We start from the raw sequence: 21,125 nt of genomic DNA on the forward strand, positions 1-21,125 counted from the left end.
GATGCTAACCTGCATAGCTGCGTGTCGCGGCAGTTCAAAAGTCCGCCACGGCAGCCGGCAGGAAGAAACTATCCAACTACACGGTAAATGAGAAACTGCTTTGTGATCCGGACAAAATCCTCTTGGGGTCTGGATTTGGACCGGAGTCCAGGAGTTGGGGACCCCTGTTATAGTACCATATCACCCTATTAGAGAACTTTGCTCTCACACTGCAGGCCTACTTGTTGTTCCTAGAGTATTTAACCCTTGGATGCACAACCTACCAATACCTACACTCTTCCACGAGTGGGGTCAAAAATGACCCCAAATAGAAACAATGCATTTTGCTATAAACTCTGTTGTTATTCTTCAAAATCTTTAAAACGAAGAGTTGTAATATTTTCATATTTGAGGTATTTCTCATAAAACATGTTTGTGACATGAGGCCCTTTGCATTTTTATTTATTTTTTCATTAATTTTCAGTTTTTGTATCACTTTTGTATGCTTGCTCGGCCTATACTGCAGAAGCTGGGTCTTCCCTCTGAAAGGCACAAGTTGTTCATCCACTGTAACACAATCACTGTGGATGAATTTCTGCCTGCAGTTGACCAGGAACAGGTCCCATATGTAGCAGAAAGCTGCCATGTGGTTTGTTTTCAGTTGGTAGGCTCTGGTCCTCTTGTCCTCAAAGTGCAAGAAAGGGCGAAATCTTTAAATCTTTGAATTGACATAGTGGCCTTGTACAATGGGTTATGCAGAGAACTCCCAAAAAACACACCGACTGGTACATCCCAGTTCTTCTCACTTCCTGCAAGAATGGTCAATCAAATGAAGGCCAGGAGCTTATGTTTGATTACATTTTTCCACTCTTTCCCCTGTCTGTGGCTACTCTTCGTGCCTCCATGTTTGTGTATGACAGCACCTCTTCTATTAAATTATCAGACATGAACATCTTCCATGCATTTACTGGGGAGAAAGTACTAAACCCAGGTGCAAGCCCTGGCCGACTAATTCAGAATATTGTGGCTAGAGCAGTAAGAGGGGCTCATTCTGTTAGACTCAATATTTATTTCCTCTTCAGAGGACTCCTCTGTATCTGACTGGCCTTGTTCAGTGTGGGGGGGGGGGGCAATAGTCTGGCTCCTCTATATCTTAGATGTGAGATTCTGAGTCAATGCCTCCAATGGGCTCTTCATCCCATCCGTCCTGGATCATTTGTAGGGCCACAGGGATCCTAGCTGGCCTCATAGCAGCCGTGTTACTTTATATAACAAAAGCGGAGCACAGCAAACACCGGAGCCCAAGAAAACAGCCCAAACACAGGGCAGTTCAGGGGGCCGACTATGCGGACAGCAACGGCGAAGGAGACGACGGAGCAGTTCAGGGGCCGGCCGCACGGAAGGCAGCGGCGGTTCTTAAGTGTCAGGCATACTGGCCGAGGCTCGGTGGGCACAGGACCAGGCGAGGCAGGACCAGACGTGGATGAAGGCTCGGAGGAGGCTGGACCAGACAAGGCTGACGAAGCCAAAGCAGAAGCTGGACCAGGCGACGCTGAAGCTGATGACGCTGGTGGAGCAACGGGCCCCTCGGACCCTCCAGCGGAGACAGGAGGCTGAACGGGCCCCTCAGACCCTCCAGCGGAGACGAGGAGGTGCTGGCTGGGCTCACTGGAACCCCCAGCGGACGAGGTAGATGGCGGCATGGGAGCCACGGAGTGCTGGATGAGCTCATCCGAGCTTCCAGCAGGAGCTGATGTAGAGCCAGAGAGAATTGGGACCCCGGGCTCAACGTTAAGCTGGCTAGAAAACTGCACTGCTACGGGGAACTGGGCCAAAGGTTCAGGTGCGAGCTGAGCTGCTGGACACACGGGGACCTGAGCTGCTAATGGTGGAGAAGTAAATGACTGCACAGGGACTGAACTGATGTCTGTAGTAACGGTGGTGGTGAGAGTGGAGTAGGTGGTGGAGTTAATGACTTCACAGGGGAATGAACTAGAGGTAGTGACGGTTGTGGTGCTGGTGGTTGAGTGGATGACTGTGCTAAGGGAGGCTGCACTGGGGACACTGGAGACACTGGAGACTGCACTGGGGAAAGCTGAGCTGCAGGGGACTGAACTGGAGACTGCAGTGACGGTTGTGGTGGAGGTGTAACGGGTGGAGGAGCAGCTGAATTGGCTGCGGGTTGGATGGCTAATGGCTCAGCTACAGAGTGTCTTAATGGCAGGGCTATAGGTTGAATGATTGACTGAGTAGCAGCCTGAATGGCTGAGTGTAGTGATGGTTGTGGCGGAAGAGAAACAGGTGGTAGTGTGGAAGATGGAGCTAAGGGTGACTGAGCGGCAGACCGAACTGATGACTGAAGCGATGGTAGAGGTGAAAATGGAGCTTGTGGTGGAGTTAATGGCTGTGCTAGCGGGGACACAGGAGACGCAGCTTGTAGCTGGGCAGCTAAGAGAGCTTCAGAAGGCTGGGCAGCTGATAAACTGTTCACATTACCATCCGTAGCACAAAACACAGCCCCTGAACGAATAGTCCCACGGTTCGACACAGAAAAAGAGTCCTTACTCACCACAGCCGGCGATGTACAAGTCCGAACGTCCGGCTGTGGGGTGGCGCGCTGGCGGCGTGATCGTCGTTTCTTCCTCGCAGACGGCGCCGAAGGGCCGGGCAAAACCACATCCGGCCGGTGTGGCTGACGTGGCTGCTCCAGGGTGGCTGTTGTCTGTTGCTGCTGGGCCAAGTCTGTTTTTTTCCGAGCCTCCCGGGCTTCATTCACATTGGCCAATAAGTCCACACATCCTCTGACCTGGCGGAGATGGGAATTTCCTCCGAGGATTGCTTCGATAGCATTTATTCCCACAATCTTTGCCCGTGTATTTGAAGTGTGGGTTATCCACTCGACTAGGCGTTGGACACGTATCAGATCGCTCTCCCCGGGTAAGTCTGCTGGGTCCATGTTGTGGTCACGTCGTACTGTCATGAAACGCTGTGTGGCAGGCAGGGATTGGACCCAAACGCAAGCTCACGGGGACAGAACTTGAACTCAAAAGCACAGCTTTATTGCTGGAAAACAGAACACAAGCAATACAAAACTAAACTGGGAAATGCTAATTATAACACATACCAGAAGACACGGGGAGAATCACACACAGCAAGAGAGACGACGCGACACTGACTCAGAGAAACACAGGGTTTAAATACACTGGGGAGTAACGAGGGGAATGAGACACAGAAGGAGGGCACAGATGGGAACTCAAACATGCAGACACAGACTTACACAGAACAGAGGGGACACAGAGCAACATGAAGGGCAAGGGATCGAAACTAGAAACCATAGAATAACTTACACAAGTACAAAAATACAAACATCACAAAGAACTAAAAACGCTGGGTCAGGAGACCCAGGACCGTGACAGGTGTTCCTCCACCGCAAAAGAAGCGTGTATTCTCTGAATTTCCGGGAATGCTCATATTTTGACAGCGAATGCACACCTGCGGACCACTTATGTGCAGCCCTGACTATAAATCATGTACGTTACTGTGCAAAAATTAATTCTTGATCCATCAGAAGTGTAAGCGGAACAGTCAGAGTTGCTAAGAATGAAAGTTTCATAGAAGATTCCATAGGAACTGCTTGGAGTCATTTTTAACCCCACTTGTGGAAGAGTGGGGTAGTGATACAAAAACTGCATTTTTTTAATTAATGAAAAAATAAATAAAAATGCAAATGGCCTCATGTTACAAACATATTTTATGAGGAATACCTGGAATATGAATATATTACAACTTTGCATTTTAAAGATTTTGGAGAAAAACAACCCCTGGGGTCATTTTTGACCCCACGTGTGCATCTAAGGGTTAAAGTAGAATGGGAGGCAGAGCCTTCAGTTTTCAGGCCCCTCTTCTGCGGAACCAGCTTCCAGTTTGGATTCAGGAGACAGACACTATCTCTACTTTCAAGATTAGGCTTCAAACTTTCCTTTTTGCTAAAGCATATAGTTAGGGCTGGACCAGGTGACGCTGAATCCTCCTTTAGTTACACTCAAAGAAATCTGTTGTTGTGGGCGTAGTTGTCTGCTGCTGAAAACTCCAGTGATTTTCCTGCAGTTTGACATCTAATGTGATCTTGTGAACTTCGTGAGTCCAGGTAACGAACCACTCTGACTAGATTGTATCCTGTCATCTCAACAAGAACAAGAATTAAGTTGCTGAATTTCATGCAGATGCTACATGATTTAATTATGTTCACCACAGAAACATGAAATTATTTCGTTCAAATCACAAGTTTGAATCTTGTACATGTAACATCCACCCAATAGGTGTAGGCTGCTGGGGGACTCCCATGATGCACTGGGTGTTTCTTCTTCACTCACTGTGTGTTAATACACCTCTACATGTTTAATTATTTAGTTAGTTATTATTCATATCTGGCTCTTCCACAGCACGTCTTTGATGTCTTCTTTCTCTCAGCCGAACTGGTCACATGGCTGCCCCTCCCTGAGCCTCGGCACATCCTGTGGCTGCAGAATAAGCAGCAGCTCTAATCAAACATGATCAATCCTCAAGTGTCAGTGAGAATAAAAGAAAAGGAAGTCATTTGTCATGAGAAGTGGGGCTCAGGAGGTGGAGCAGGTCACCTGACAATAGAAAGGTCGGTGGTTTGATCCCTGCTGCTCCAGTCTGCATGCCAAAGCATCTTTACTGGTCGTGTTACTATGGTAACCCAGAGGAGTTTACTATGATAAGTATTAATTAATTCATTAAATGAGACAATCAGTCAAAAGTCAATCATTCATTTTTAATCAGCAGTGTTTTTGGAATCATCAGATAAATTTAAAACAAAACCAAAAACGCTGAACAAGTTTGTAAAGTTTTTTCTAAGCCAGTCGTCACAAACGTCTGTAAGTTTGAAGGTTTTCAGCTGACAGACGTTCAGGTAGTTTCATCGCTCTGGTTTGGAGGATTCAATGTTTATTAATCGTCCCTTCAGACGACCAAAGGCTGCCACGTGTACGGTAACAGCACAGACACGTGACAGACTAAACTTTTATGTGACAGCGTTTAATCTGTATAAGGTGACGTTGACATATTTTGGAGGCGTGTTGGTCACCAAACTGAACGTGTTCACTCACTGGAGTCTGTGTGGTTGTTGTTGTTGTTATTCACCGTCTTCTCTCTGACTGTGATGATGGTCCCATTTCCTTTAGACACAGTTAAAGATGGAATCTCCACAGTCACTTTACAGATGTATGTTCCTGAATCCTCTGATGTTTGAAATGTTCAAAGATGAGTCTTTGCCTCCTTTTTCAGACACTTGGAGATTGATTTGCGTTGGTCTCTCTCTTAATTATTGTTTGATTTTTCAGCCAGGCCACTCTGAATCTTTCAAACGTTCTTGTCCAGGAGCAGGTGATGCTTACTGTCTCTCCCTCCATGACAGAAACATCTGGACTCTGGGTCACAACAAACATGCCCGATGAAACAGCTGCAAGAGACACAAAACTGTGAGTCAGTACAAGAGACGAGTCTCCAAAAGTTGGTTCTGTTCATCTGGACGCAGCGTTTTGTGGGAGAAACGTTTCGTCATCATCAGGTGACGTCTTCAGTCTCAGCTGACTGCAGGTTTCAATCTTATAAACAGGACATTTGCATAATGACTGAAACCAGCCCACTGGGGCTGAGGTCCGTTCCTTCATCTTAATCATGCAAATTCTCATGACCATTGATCAACAACCACTGATCCATGTCCATGAGTCCCATTCACAGAGAGTTGGGGAATGGCTGCAATCACAGCATGTAAGATGTGACAGATGTACCCTTAGGCCCCTCCTCCATTCAGAGATGGTCTTTCCCTTTTCACGTAAACGGCCTCCTTGACTCCGCCCTCAAACCAGCGTTCCTCCCTGTCCAGGATGTTACATCCTCATCCTTGAAAGAGTGTCCACTGGCCTGTAGGTGTAAACAGACTGCAGAGTCCTGGCCTGACGAGGTGGCTCTTCTGTGTTGTGCCATCCTCTCAGCCAGAGGTTGTTTGGTTTCCCCGATGTATAAATCCTGACAATCCTCCTGCACTTAACAGCGTACACTATGCTACTCTGTTTGTGTCGGGGGACCCGATCCTTGGGGTGGACCAGTTTTTGGTGCAGCGTGTTTAGGTGTTTAAAAGCCACAGAGACCCGGTGTTTAGAGAAAATGCGTCTCAACCAGGGGCGATTCTAGGATCAGAGCTTTGGGGGTGCTGAGCACCCAGAGAGCTGCCCAGCCAGGCAAGATAAACTTTACTCGTCACGATGAGACGTCTTCCCCGTCTCTGTCAGTCCCTGCATCCCTACATGCCTCCAGTTGTCCCGAGTTCTCTCTGACTGTCTCCTTGGTGCATTTAAACCCCTGTTCCTTCCTGTCCTCGTCGTCTGTTGTCTTCGTCTCTGTTATCCGTCATCCTAATTTTACCCTCTCTGTGCAAGTCTGCAAATTTCTGTATTAAATCATAAGATTCTTAAATTCATCAAGTCTCAAAACATGACATCACTGTTTTGTACATTTTAACACAATTTAATAAACATGCTTCAGCCAGTACCTTTTGATTAGCCTTGTCTCGGTTTCTTGCTTTGTGGTAGATCTTTATTGTTTTCACTGAGATATTTGAATGCTAATCAATAAATCAATATTCAATTCTAAAAAAAAACTCTAATCAAACAGTTTTTGAAAAGTTTGTAACAAAACCATCAAATCTGATCAAGGTTATTTAAACGCTGCAAAAGAAGAATGGATTGGAATAAAAAAATACATATCCTGACCTTAATTACTGGGGAGAATAATGAATGATGCTCATAGTGAGTAAAAAGTAAACTGAGTGATTTTTTGGACAGACTTTTAAAGTGTTCGTATAATATAATACAGATACATAAACATACACTCCAAAAATAGAGTCCTTGAAATGTACAAATGTACAAAATATTAATTTAAACAATTATAAAAATGGAGGCAACTGTGCCTATGGTACAATGTATAAAAAGCTCTTCACTGCAGACACGACTAACATGGCTCTGCAGATTGTTTCTTTTATTTTAACGTCACCTCACCTTGAGGTTGGCAAATCTATCAGTGTTTGGTGATCAACTCTCTCAAGCAGTTTAACAGTTTCTAGATCTAGTTTTCTAGATTTTAAACAGGCTGTATACATTTCAATGGGAGCAACAGGACGGTCAAATGTCTCTGATTTTACTACAGAGCAGGACGGATTGTAGGGCAGCAAACATCGTCGGAAAACACGTTTAACCCAGCAGGTTACCTGGTGTAATGTTTTTCAGGTAAACAGATACATGGTCGGACTCCTACCAACCATATAAAGAGTAATTGAAGTTTAAATGCAGCTAACATGTCCTGTTTTAAGCCAGGCACTTCCACCTCCGCTCTGCTGCGTCTCAGCCACCATCTCTCTGGCACAAAGAGATGGTGGCTGAGATCCCCTTCCTGCAACCCTAAGTTGGACATGTGGTTATGAAACTAGATGGGCGGTAAAATAAGAACCATTATGGATGACTGTTGCTGCCTGTAAATCAAAGTCTGCCTGAGGTGGGATTTCAGAAGCAGAAACCATGAGGAGCACAGCACCACTCCCAGAAGGCTGAGATGTGAAGCCATGTGATGAGTGAAATGATGATGGAGGAGAACACAGATGAAGATCTGGAAGCTGCTGCCTCTTTATATAGTAGACACTGAAATCACCTTTTGCCTCCCTGCCAGCACGAAAACCCACACTAAAAACCCACTTAAACAAACCCTCGGCTCTGGGATGGATTCAGAAACATGTCAGTTCTGCTAAACAAATGGACGGTTTTGCAACCACAAAGTTTAATCCTACAAGGGCAGAATTATGTTCACTCTGTGAGAGGTGAACCTCAGACAGTTAGCAAGAGAAACATTCAAAAAAACAACCTAAATAACACAAACTTAGCAGTTGGGATGCAGATCAGACGATATCAGCAACGTGATGATCAAATGTAGTTAAAAACACAAGAAAAACAGGCTTTTTGCTCCAAAAGGACAAACAAAGCAGGGCCAGATTAACCTGTCGGCACCTGCTGGCGTGCAGAGTAACATGTGACAACAACACACACGTGGTCACCTCAACTTGTTTCACTGGAGTTTCTCTTTTAGAGCTTTAACCTCCTAAGACCTGAACTCTTTCATGCATTTTTAAAGTCTCTTTGCTATTTGGGCTGTTTGGGACCTGATTCATGTACAACCAAGAATTACCGGAACTTTGTTTCTGAGAGAAATGAGATCCACATATGAGGATATTCGCTTTAAATGTCGATAGAACAGAGGCAGGATAATGACCTCGTAAGTGCAAATCAGGTCCTTGTGGAGCAAAACTTTGTATTTTGGTCTAAACATCCCAAAATGTGACGTCCACACATGAGGACAACAGGGCGCTAAAGTCCGTACAAACTTTTGTTTCTTCATTTGCTTGCAAACGAATGGAAATCCTCACTTAAAGCCAAGAAGCTTATTACCTGTGCAGCTTTAGTGCCTCAGAGCAAACAAGAGAGCTTTGATCACAATGATTTTTGTTTTCACATTTCATTCACTAGCGATTTTTTTAATGTCACCTGATCTCAGCAGACTGAATATAACAGTAAAGCACTAGTGAGCTAATAAATTAGATATTGGTCACTCATATCAACTGAAAGAGTGTAAGACAAGTAAATGTGCTATAAAGGCCGGAGAAGAGTTAATAAAAAGGTCTTGAAATGAAAATATTTCATTATTTGCTGTTTCATAGATTTTTGGTTTTATTGCACTTTTGTCAGCCCTGCTGCTGTTTTTAAAAGTACTTTATTAATAAACTGGCATAAATGGTAACATTGAACACTTGCCAGTGTGAACAAAAGGTTCTTAACTTTAGCATCAAAGCTTCAGTTCTCCTTTCTCATGGCAGTTACTTCAGTATGTGTATTAATGCAGGAACAACTTGATTCCACACAGCTGACGCACCGAGAGTGTCTGCTGTGTGGTTAACTTTATAACCTTTGGTACGCAGTGGTGTCGCTCCACCTGTTAGCTAGTTTAAGAAACTGGTTAAGGAGGGAGTATCTGTGAGGATGAGGAGGATTTAGTTCTTTAAAGACACGTCAGATACTTGCAGGAAGCTTCTTTCAGCTTCTTTTCTCCACTGCGCAGGTTTAAAACCATGACAGCAGAAGTCATGATGAAGAGATTGATTAGTCAGTCACAGTGTAAAGAGTCCTCCTGCCTGCGTCACTCGCCAGCATAAACAGACCTTTGCTCCTGGAAAACAAATATATCAAAGTCATGTTGTCCAAGAAATGCATTTTATCTCACTAGTGAATCAAAGAAAGTCTGTATGCTTTCTGAGAGTGAGAGGTGAACGTCAGACAGTTCTTAGAAAATGTAGTTTCTCTTTAAGCTTTTAACGTCTCTTTTACCCCCATTTGTCTAAAACTACTTGACAGCCCTTCATGTCAGAGGTTTATTACCTGTGCAGGATGGAGCACATGGTCTCAGTCAGGCTGGACACGATCACTCCTACAGGAAGTAAATGTGATTTTATTTCACCTGTGAAATGATGAAAAACAGCAGAATAGCTCACGCTAACAAACGGGTGTTGAAATGTTTCATTTTCTGCTGTTTCACAGGTCAAAAAGGGCGTCGAAGCAAACTGAAGCTGAGCTGCTGCTGCTGTTGTAGTGCAGCATCTGCTGTGTGCTTCATCAGAGAACCTTCTGTACACAGCAGACAGAGGCTGCTGCCACTGAAGTCCATCTGCTAGAGAGCTTTAAACACTGGTTATTGAAGTGGCTTTGATGATACTGATACACAGTCTTTGCTGCTGTCACAGGACAGGGATCCACCAGGGAGTAGTTGTCAGGATAAAGAGCCTTCGCTTCTCTAAATATAAACTGGATACTTGTAGGAAACTTTGGGAAGCAGCATTTTTCCTCATATCGTCTAAACTGAAGTTAGCTCAGGTGCTTCTTCCATACTTGCTCTGCAGAAAGCCAAAGAGTTTGGAGCTCTGCAAACATTTGCAGCACAGCTGGATGTTTGTAACTTTGGTCACCTCTGTATCATCCCTCAGATTCTTTCTGCACAGCTTTGAAACCATGACAGCACGAGTGATGCTGAGGAGACGTCCAGTTTAAACAGACCTTTATTCCTGGAACACAAACACATGAAGTGATGCTGCTAAAGAAGAACATTTAATCGCACTAATGAATCAAGCATCTGTTTGTCTGTCAGTCTGTCAACAGTTCCTCTGATCGACTTCAGACTTGGTGGGTATTTTGTTTTTGCAGCGGTCAAAGTCGATCAGCGTGTTGCTTTGTCTGCTGTAAATCTGCCTGTACAAAGGGAAACATGCATGTTTTAGATGCAAACTCACAACATGGCTGCATTTTTGTCATTATGTGTATTTTATATTGATTTATTCTATTATGTTTTGTATATGAATCTTTACAAGTGTGTCGATACAAAGGCTTGATTAAAACAAAGGTCTCAGCTGTGCTGTTAGGGATGCTCTCATATTTGTTTCAAATGTAATAAATCAAAGGATTTCAGGCTTTTCATCCTTTTTATTTGTTTGGTTCTAACAGCAGCTGGATAAAAACATGCAGGTGATGAATATAATTGTGTGATATTATGAGCATTGTGAATAAAGAAAGAGCAGAGATAGTAAAAAGGAAACAGGTGATGGACGTGAGATTTTCAGAACAAAAGCTCCTCAGTGAGACGATCACCTGGACACAAGGTCAGGCAGCTCATCTAGAGAGCAAAATGGAAAAGTGATCTGTGCAGAACATCACTGTTGATTGCAGTTATTTACATCAGACTTCTTCTCTGAGATAAGAGCACCGTTTCTGGGAAAGATGACAGTATTTCCAGGCTGGATGCTGTTTGCAGGGAGAACTGAATGAAAGTCTCCTGCACCTCAGCGCTGAGGTCCACACCTGTGAACACAGATGAGGTCAATCTGCTGCAGCACGTAGAGCTTTACTGATCAGCAGGTTCAAAGGATTCAGCAGAGCGTAGAGTCAGAGCTAAATGCCACATCACCATAGAGTTTGTTAACAACAGCTTTCTTTGCCCTTTGTCTCGATGGACTGAATCAGGGATACTCGTCATACTTCACCTCAACCACGTCACTGAGAGACCCCAGCCTGACACAGCAGCAGAGATGATGAAAGCAGAAACAGCAAACAGATGCTTCAGTTGTGTTTCTCTCTGTGTGTGCGCTCACGCCCACTTGTGTGTGTGAACTTTCCACGTACCTCAGCTTGTTTCTCCAACATGAGCCATCAGGGCTGAAAAACATCACTAACACATGAATTCTTTCTCTTTTTGTTATCACCTGTGATCATGTGTCTCATGTTTCTGTCATTCACCAGTTCTTGTATAGTTACGTGTAACTAGACTTCTGTGGGACGTAAATGATTGTTTTGTATGCAGATCTGTACAAAGGATGTAAACACTTGATTACAAAGGAGATCTCAGCTGTGTTGTTGTGGATGGACTTCAACGTATTTGTTAAAAAAGAGAATAAAGCAAAGTGTTTTAGCTGTTTGGGAGTTTTTGTTTGATTCCATTCAGTTTTATTTCTATGGAGTCAAATAATAACAAAGGCTCTAGAACAGCCCTGAGTTTGTCCAGGTGACACTCCTCTGAAGAACAAAGACAAAGAGGAAGAAGGGGATTCGTTTTCAAGTCTTGTTTCTTTCAAAATAAAAGCTGAAATGTTTTGGAAGCATGATAATATTTCAGCCAGGATGCCGTCTCCAAGGAGACCTGCACCTCAGCGCTGAGCTCCACATCACGCCCTGTGAAAGCACAGATATAAATCTGCTGCAGTGAGAAGAACTTTACCCAACACAAGTGTAGAAGTAGACATTTGACTTTACCTACAACCTGTTAACAACAAAGCTCTCATTGCCTCTGTTGTTGATGTCATGTAGGACTAATCATACTTCACATCAGCCATGCACACGTCAGAGGATCTCCAGGCTTTCAGTAATAAAGCCAAGCAGATGATGTGAACATAGCAACAGTAAAACATGCATCATAATCAGCTGTATGTGTCGACTATGTGGCACCTCAGTCTTGTTGGCATGAAGAAAAGTTGTGTAACATGTAGCATAAGGGCTGCAAAGACATCATGTAGACAGCAGTCGTCTGTTAGTCGTAACGTATCTCCTGTTAAAGAGTTAAATGTGCGTTCTCCATCTCTGTCCTCTCACAGCTCGCCGTACACCAACTCCAGCTGTGGTAACCATGGCTGTGCCCATCAACACGCTGAAGCTGAGACGCCACCCGTCACTCTGGCGACTCCAATAGGGTTACCTGTCAGCTGTGGACGCATGAAAGGAAAACAGCAGAAACACAGACATGTTTACTGGAACATTTCCTATTGACAGCTTTATGGAAAAGTGGGTTTAAACACTTTTCTATGTTTTATTTTGTTTATTTATGGATTTATTGTGAAAGGAATTTCAAAGGTTTATATTTGATAATATTTGAACCTTAACATAACCATGGCTGTGCCCATCAACACGCTGAAGCTGAGACGCCACCCGTCAAAATAAAAGTCTTAGTTCTGATATTTTGTAATGAGTTTGTAGATTTCCCACAGCTGATCGTAACAGCAGGCTGCCGGTTTGAAGAAGCCAGTTCAGGAATACTGGAACAGAAGCTAAACAAAGTCCTGCTGTGAACAGCAGCAATATGGATTTTACACATCCATCCATCTTTTCAGCTCAGGGTCGTGTGTGTTTGCACCATGTTTACAGAAACTGGAACGTGACTCCACTTGTGGACAAAATGAGCGTCGCCAAGAGTTTGAAGGCGTTTTGGAGACTAAACATGGTGTTTTAGTGTCAGGGGTACGATTAGGTTGTGGTTAGGTTTAGGGCTGAAGGTTAGGGTTAGGCATTCAGTTTTTAGGGTTAGGGTTAGGTGTTAGGTAAAGCATTACATCAATGTTCCCACGGAGATATGAAAACAGGACTGTGTGTGTGTAACCCTATCCCAGCTGTTATTAGGCAAGAAGCAGTTAACCTGTGGGAGGATGTCAGGGTACCAGGAGAGAATCAGACATGGATTCAAACCCAGGACCTTCTTGCTGAGATCCCACCTACAAAGATCATCTGTTTAAACGTGCGCTGTAACTGAGTACTTTTTAAACATGAGAAACCGAATATAAGGGTTGCTCTGCCACTGCTGCCTTGACCGGTTACCTCATTTTATCCAGTGACCACGTTGGCAGCATCAAAGCTGAGTAAGGCCACGCCCACACTTACACCGGGATTTTTGAAAACGTAGATTTTTCTGAGCGTTTGCGCCTTTCATCCACACGTAAACGACGTTTTCACTGAAAACTGAGATTTTTGAAAAAGTCTTGTTAAGTCTAATTGTTGAATGTTGCCATTGTGTTTCTTAAATTTGTACAGTCTTAGTTCAAGCAGTAGGATCAAAGCCATTCCTTTGATCCTGACCACCTCTCCAACCACTCTGTGCTGGGGGAGGTTTTATTGTAGATACATCCTATCTGAAAGATCTGTTTCTATTGATGTAAGCTTCCTGGGTTTATGACCCTTTGGTCAGCAGGAGGTCTGACACACACACACACACACACACACACACACACACACACACACACACACACACACACAGTGTATACATTTACATACAGTGCCTTGTCTTTGTAACCAAAGGGGGTTGCAGGGGGAGGTGTTTTGTAAACTATTGTTTGAAGTTTGTCAATAAAAGGCAGCGAGAGGAGGCCACCATGGGGTCATTTGTGGTGCTGGACACAGACGAGGCCTCCCTTGCGCAAGTAATCGATCGATCGACTGTCTTGTTTTCTTCATGATGAATAAGTCTCTAGAATTAGTGGGGTTTGTGGAAACACAGACCCAACACATACAGCTGCAGGTCAAAGGTCAGAAACGCCCGCTCTTTGTACGGGTCAGGAGTTAGTACTGCAGAGGTCAGAGGTCAGCTTGCTGACAAACCATTTGAAACAGTTTGGAGCTAAAAGCACAACAGCAGAGGAAAGAAGAGACACTGCAGAGATGATGCAAAATATTGTGTTTTGTTCTCAGCTGTCAAAAAGTGTAACACACGTGTTCCAGCACAGCCTTTGTGTACTTTCACTTCTCCATACTGTCCATTGGAAATCCTGTTTGTTACTTTTTGATTTCAGTCCATGTGTCCAAAGCAAACTTCTGTCCCACACTTTCTCTGCTGACTCTTCACCGATGCTCAGATGATCTCAGATGATTTCACCAGAACTCATCAAAATTCGGGCTCCACAGAAACCCAGACGTCACTAAACAAGCGTAACAAGCAAAGTGAAAACTGGTCGTTCAGCTTTATTGACCAAAGATAAGCTCACATGTCACCTCATGACACAGACACTTATTTCCACAGCATGCACGAGGACTGACAATAAGTGTCTATAAAGCCACTTCTATCTGCCACACCTGTGCTTCTGTCATGGTTGCTCTCCTCTCACTCTGTCATTTATCCACAGTCTGCCTCCCTCTGCTCCGTCAGCTGACGTCCTCTCTACACCACCTGCTGTGTTTTATCCTGCAAAAACACATTTAAGAAGCGTTGCACCGAGTAACGGGAGGAACTGCTATAAAATCCATTTAAAGGAGGTGGTGCTGAGTGCTGTGACTGGGGTCCCACCACTGACATCACGGGTGGAGGACATGTTGGAAAACTGCTACAAAGTGCTGTGCAGCCAGCAGAGCTTACAGTCTGTCCTGTGTGTCATACAGGCTCTCACACTTAGTGTTTCTGTGACACATTGAAGAGAAGTTTGTGTTGTTCACAGTTGTGCTTGTACTGAGTGACAGCTGACATGACCTAACAGGAATAATGTGTCTGTGCTGAATGAGAAGTAACACACAATGAAGTCTTGATGCATCTCAATCATCCAGGAAAGTGAGTCTGTTGCTTCTGTTCATCTGGACGCAGCGTTTTGTGGGAGAAACGTGTCGTCATCATCAGGTGACGTCTTCAGTCTCAGCTGCAGGTTTCAGTCTTACAAACAGGACATTTGCATAAAGACTGAAAGCAGCTGCAGGAACGATGGGCTGGGAGCTCCGTTCCTTCATCTTAATTATGCAGATTCTCAGGACCATTGATCAACAACCACTGATCCATGTCCATGAGTCCCATTCACAGAGATGTGGGAATGGCTGCAGTCACAGCATGTAAGATGGAAATAAATGAGAAGTATTTAGCTGAAGTGGATTTGATTTATGTTACTTCTTTTTTTAACTTGTAGTTCTACATTGGAAGATTATTGTGATATTGAAATATAAAAATACATTTATATTCTATTATTTTCTCAAAATAAGCGTCACACTCGTGGAAGCCGGTGTAGCCGCCGAAACGCCTGCATTTATGGAGACTTTCAGCCCCAGGTAGGCCAGTTATGGATCTTGGATCCACATTATGTCAGCAGCTGTTCTCCACCGTGAACTGTGTTCAAACAAACACGCTCACGCCTCACAGACGACAGCTTACAGTCCTGTAGAGATAAAGTGACTTCGTACAGCCCCGTCTTCAGTCTTGTGGAGATGATCTCGACGCTTTGGTGGATGTTACTAGCTCCTGTGCAGTATTTTGTAAAGACATGATTATACCCCGTAAGCGCGTTAAAATTTACGCTAACAATAAGCCATGGGTCACTAAAAGTGTCAAATCCTGTTTAAGGAAAAAGAGACAGGCCTTTAAAGAGGGGCTGTTACCGATTTTCAGACAGCTACCAAGGAAATGAAAATCGAGATCTTGAAAGCAAAACAGACAAAAACCTTCTTGAAAGCAAATTTGCTGCAAAAACTTTTGGGTCTGCCTGGACTTGTATGAAAACCATAGCAGGGTTTCAAAATCCCCAGAGCAGCAGTCAGGTCATTTTAGATGGTTTTAATTCAGACAGAGATTTTCAAATGCTTTAAACATGTTTTCTGCTCGTTTTAGTTCTTCTGATTTCAGCGAGGATATTTGGGAACTGAAACAGAAACTGAGAGATACTCAGCACTTTATCATTGAACTCAGCGATGTTAAAAAGGCCTTTCATACAGTCAATGTGAACAAGAGCCAGGTCCTGATAATATTAGTGGCTGCCTAATTAAATCTTGTGCTGATGAACTCAGGCCTATATTTCAGGTTATTTTTAACAAATCCTTGCAAACACAACATGTGCCCTCTCTTTGCAAAGAAGCAGTCGTGGTTCCTGTCCCTAAATCTAAACGACTTCAGGCCTGCTGCCTCACTTCAGTTGTCATGAAAGTCTTTGAAAAAATCATCAGAAATGTGATTATGAAGAGACTGAAGGTCAGCTGGATCCAATGCAGTTTGCATACAGGCCCAACAGAGGAGTGGAGGACGCACTTTTGACTTTACTAAATCTGATTCTTAAACATGTAGAGAGTAAAGGGACTTTTGCAAGACTTCTTTTCATTGATTTTTCTTCGGCTTTTAATACAACACAGCCCCATATTTTAATTAAAAGACTTTTAGAACAGTTTGAAATCAGGAAAAACCTGCTGGGCTGGATTTTAGATTTTCTAACTGACAGGTCACAAAGAGTGAGAATAAATGGGGTTCTGTCTGACCCAGTGTTCTCCTCCACAGGTTCTCCTCAAGGCTGCGTCCTATCGCCCTTATTATTCACTCTCTATACAAACATGTGTCAGGGCAGACATGAAAACAGGGTCATTATTAAATATGCAGATGACTCTGTTATTGTCAGCTTACTGAAAGAGGGTGAAACTAACCACGGCCCAGTCATTGATGACTTTGTTCAGTGGTGGGAGGAGTCTTATCTCCAGCTGAACATATCTAAAACAAAAGACATGGTTGTTGATTTTAGGAAACAGCAAAATGGGCACGGAGTCACTTTAATTAAAGGTCAGAAAATAGAGCAAGTACAATCATATAAATATCTTGGGACCATAATCAATGAAAAACTGAACTTTGATCAAAATTGCAAATCAGTTTGTAAAAAGGGTCACCAGCACCTTTATTGCCTTAGGAAACTTGTTCATTTCCACATTGACCAAAAAATTTTAACTTTGTTTTCTCGTTCTTTTATTGAGTCTGTTTTATCCTTTTGTTTGGTGGCATGGTTCGGTCAGACCTCTGTCACAGAGAAAAACTCTCTGAATCAGATAGTGAGATGGTCCAGTCGTCTGATAGGTGAGCCACAGTCTTGTTTAGCCTCCCTGTACTCTGAGCAGGTACAGAGGATGGCTTTATCAATCCTTAAAAATGGTTCCCATCCTCTAAGGGGTGAATTTCAGCTTCTTCCCTCAGGAAGGAGGTTTCTATTTCCGAGATGCAGGACAAAGCGCTATAAAAACAGCTTTGTCCCCGTTGCTGTCACTGAATTAAATAAGAACTGTTTTTGATTCGAAATATTAAAGTATGTGTCACAGTGAGCTTTATATATTTACTAGGTATGTGTGTTTTTAAAGGGATGTCAAATGCTGTCATTTTTCTGTAAAGCAAATTTACCTTGCCTTTGGGTATAAATAAAGTTACCTTACCTGCAGACGCTGTGCGCAGAGGTTCAGGAGCAGAAGTCCCGTTGTAAACATATCACGGCAGACCCGACGATGTTTGCATGAACGCGCTTTTTTTTAAAAGTCAGGTCAAGGCTCCAAAAGCCCAAAGGCGATATAACAGTTTGTGTTTGCTACATGGATCATTGTAGTTCAGCTTTCCTTTGTTATATTTCTTTAAGAGCTCAAAATGTGTTCATTACATAAATCAAATGTAATTTTCTCTGTAGCACTTCATGGATTTCATAAGCAACACACTGTAGTTGTTCACACAAAGCATAAAGGTAAAAACAATATACACAGTGTTATCTTCATTTTAGATGTCACAAAGTATTTGCGGCTCCCAGTGTTTTCCCGAACCCTGACCCTTTGCGTGGAAACCGGGTCCAAAAGGCTCTTTGGGTGTTAAAGGTTGCTGACCCCTGCACTAGGCCCAACTGACACATATATTTGATTCCAAATACAAAAAATAATGTGTAACCTGCTGGAAGAATGTAGGAGGTTGAGACAGGATCTCAACACTTGGTGTCTGCAACAAAAGACAACAATATGTGGGCCGATCGTGGCTCAAGAGTTGGCAGCTCGTCTTGTAATCGGAAGGTTGCCGGTTCGAGCCCCGGCTTGGACAGTCTCGGTCGTTGTGTCCTTGGGCAAAAAAGCACTTTGGGGTCCTTAGGGACGAGTAAAGCGCTCTACAAATACAGGCCATGTAATGGCAGAAACGTTCTCTAGTGTAAATCCTGACTAGTTCATTAACTACAGATCAGTTTCAGTGAACATTATTCACAGAGGGATCTGAGTTCCTTATACCAGACTCTACAGAAACTGTAACACTGTACAGCTCTGCGACTCAACAATATGACAACAATGTAACACACACTAGAATCATCAAATAAAGCCCCACTAACCACTAGAACTAGAACTAACTAACTAGCACTGGACACTTGCATATTAGAGATTTCTACCACCATAGGAGGCGAGATATCATCCTTGAACCAGAGCATCCAGCCCTCAATTTCGGACATAAAAAGCGACGTGGCCAGGCATGATAACACTTTGACTGAACTGCAGGACTGTGCCTCGAACCACTCTGACACCATCGCCACTCTCCAGGCCACTGTGGAGCGTTTGTCTGCGGAGGTAAAGAAGTTAGATGAGAGATGTGGAGCTCTTGAGGCACTCCAGGAGGAATAATTTAAGAACTGCAGGAATACCAGAAGGCACAGAGGGACCCAAGATGACTGAGTTGGTTCACACCTGTTGGCGGAGGCGCTATCTCTCGAGGAGAAGCCTCATCGATTGAGCACATAGAGCGAATCGCCAGCGCCCCAAACAAAGTCATCTTCCTCGGCCCATCATCTTGAGATTGCACTACTACCACATTGGTGAGGAAATTCTGCTGAAAGCTGCAGAGAACAAGAACCTGATGTATAAGGGTTTTTAAAATAAACATCCTCCCAGATTTCCCTCCCTCTGTTGGAAACGCAGAGCCGCATTTGCAAATATGAGAGGAAGACTACGTGGGATGACCGGCGTCAGGTACAGACTGCTATACCCTGCAAAGCTGTTAGTGACCCATGGTGATGTGAGGAAAAGCTTTACCGATCCCAAAGAGACCGTAGACTACGCGGAGAAGCACCTCTCCCACCCACCTTCAAATGTATTAAAAGCAAGGATATATCTATATGTCTAACACTGACACAGCACTGTGTTTCTTCTTTTCCCTTTATATTCCATGTAAAGGTGAATATGGAGCGTTTATGGAGCTCGTTTATTGACCAGCTGTCAGTTAGAAGGTAAGAGTTACTAGGTTAACAGAGGTTAGCAGTAACAGTACGGGGAAGTATATTGTGTTGTTCTTTTGTTGTTTTTTATTTTATCGTACGTTACTTTGTTATTTTGATTTTACCTGTTGTGAGTGCTTCCCGTAATTCTCCTTTTTCTTGCGCCGCTGCGGCCAGAGTTCACAACATTACATATTTTTGTATCTATAAACAGGAAGCTGACACTCTCCAGACTTTATCAAAGGTGTGAGCGTCACAGCAGAGGCCTTTGTGTCAACGTAGCTGAAGACAAAACACAGAAACACATGAAGGAGATTTTCCTGGCCTGGATTTTATACAAATATTCTGCAGTACATCAAAAATGAAAGAAAACCATTAGTCAACATATGAACATCACCTCTGAAGTTACAGAGCTTTGATTGGAGACACAGCTGAGCGTTTTGCATTTTGCATAATTAATTACATAATTAATTATGTAACCATAATTAAATGGTTACATCAGCTTTAAAGTCCCCAGAGATCAGGAAAAGGGCCTGAGGGTGCTGTGTTTGGAGTCTGCTGGTTACAGTGTGCAGGACCTCACAGGCTGCTGCAGCGTTAGCAGAGGGCGGGACATACACAGCTATCATAATCACGTGTGTAAACTCTCGTGGTAGATAGTACGGTCTCATGCTAACCGCTAGCAGCTCAATGTCCTTACAGCATAGCGTCTCTTTGATAGAGAAATGCCCAGAGTTACACCATCTATCGTTCACAAACACAGCCAGACCCCCTCCTCCCTTCTTACCACTCTCCGCTGTTCTGTCATAAGAGGCTCAGCAGCTAAAGCAGCACACCTGGGTCTCCCAGCCTATTAAAAGCAGCCCTTTGCTTCACCTGCTTCACTAAACATTATTATTTTAAGCAGAGTGGTGTGATTTATGTAGGCATTGCTGTGTGACAGGATGACTTTTCTTGCACACCCACCAAATGAGGGCGCACATGCTTCCACGCCCACTGGTGACTGCACACATCCTTTCAAGGAAGCATTTCATTCATCCCTAACAAATGGAACAAAACACTGTGCAGCGTGTTCAGGTTTGAACGTGGCCCTGGCCTCTCTCTGCATCCACCTGGCACATGCAACACACATCCACTCCCTGCTGAACTGCTTGTATTTGATGTGTTGAAGTTTTGGTAAAGTTTGAATAAATTCCACTTTATTTATAGGAACATTTCATCTGTGGACTCCTGCTTCCCCTCTCCTTGAGCCAGTTTGTGACGGGAACATGACATAAGAAAAGTAATTTATCCCTTTTTGATTCTGTGTATCTGGCGCTCATCCAGTGAGTTCACACTTGGCAGAAACAGACTGAATTTGTCTGGAGAACTTTGGCTTCAGCCAAGTTAGATAAACACACTGTGTCTCTGTCAAAACAGCAGTGTAGTTGTGGCACCCCTGTGAGGGAATGACCACATGAATATTATTTTGTGTAAAACACTCATGTAACGGGACATTTTTCATTGCTATATGTATTTATTTTCAGTTTCTTTAAGAGGATAGAAAATCCATGTAACAGGGATTCATTTTATGTTAGAAAGCAGTGAGGGCGGAACTTTGGTGCTTGCTCCGGGGTTTCGGGGAGCAGTAAGTGGAGCCCACCTTCCGCTGCTTCCTCAGACACGTTCTGGAGGAAAGCAGAGACGCATCGTGTCTTCCTTACTCTGCTCTTCACCTGCTTTTACAGGTCGGTACACGGTGCTCGCACCGAAAATGTTGTTTATT

At 43.7% G+C, this 21,125-nt stretch overlaps 1 protein-coding gene across 1 annotated transcript in view; it reads left to right on the forward strand.

Annotated features, from left to right (window-relative positions):
• LOC146679523 (uncharacterized) overlaps positions 1–21,125 on the forward strand; it is a 241,879-nt gene that overhangs the window by 81,534 nt on the left and 139,220 nt on the right. The gene's annotated exons all lie outside the window — the stretch shown is intronic.

This window comes from Copadichromis virginalis, unplaced genomic scaffold (assembly GCF_057382275.1).
Source record: "Copadichromis virginalis isolate Kocher_CV1m ecotype Utaka unplaced genomic scaffold, C_Virginalis_male_GT1.1 unmapped_scaffold_1, whole genome shotgun sequence".
In the NCBI taxonomy this organism is placed as follows: domain Eukaryota; kingdom Metazoa; phylum Chordata; class Actinopteri; order Cichliformes; family Cichlidae; genus Copadichromis; species Copadichromis virginalis.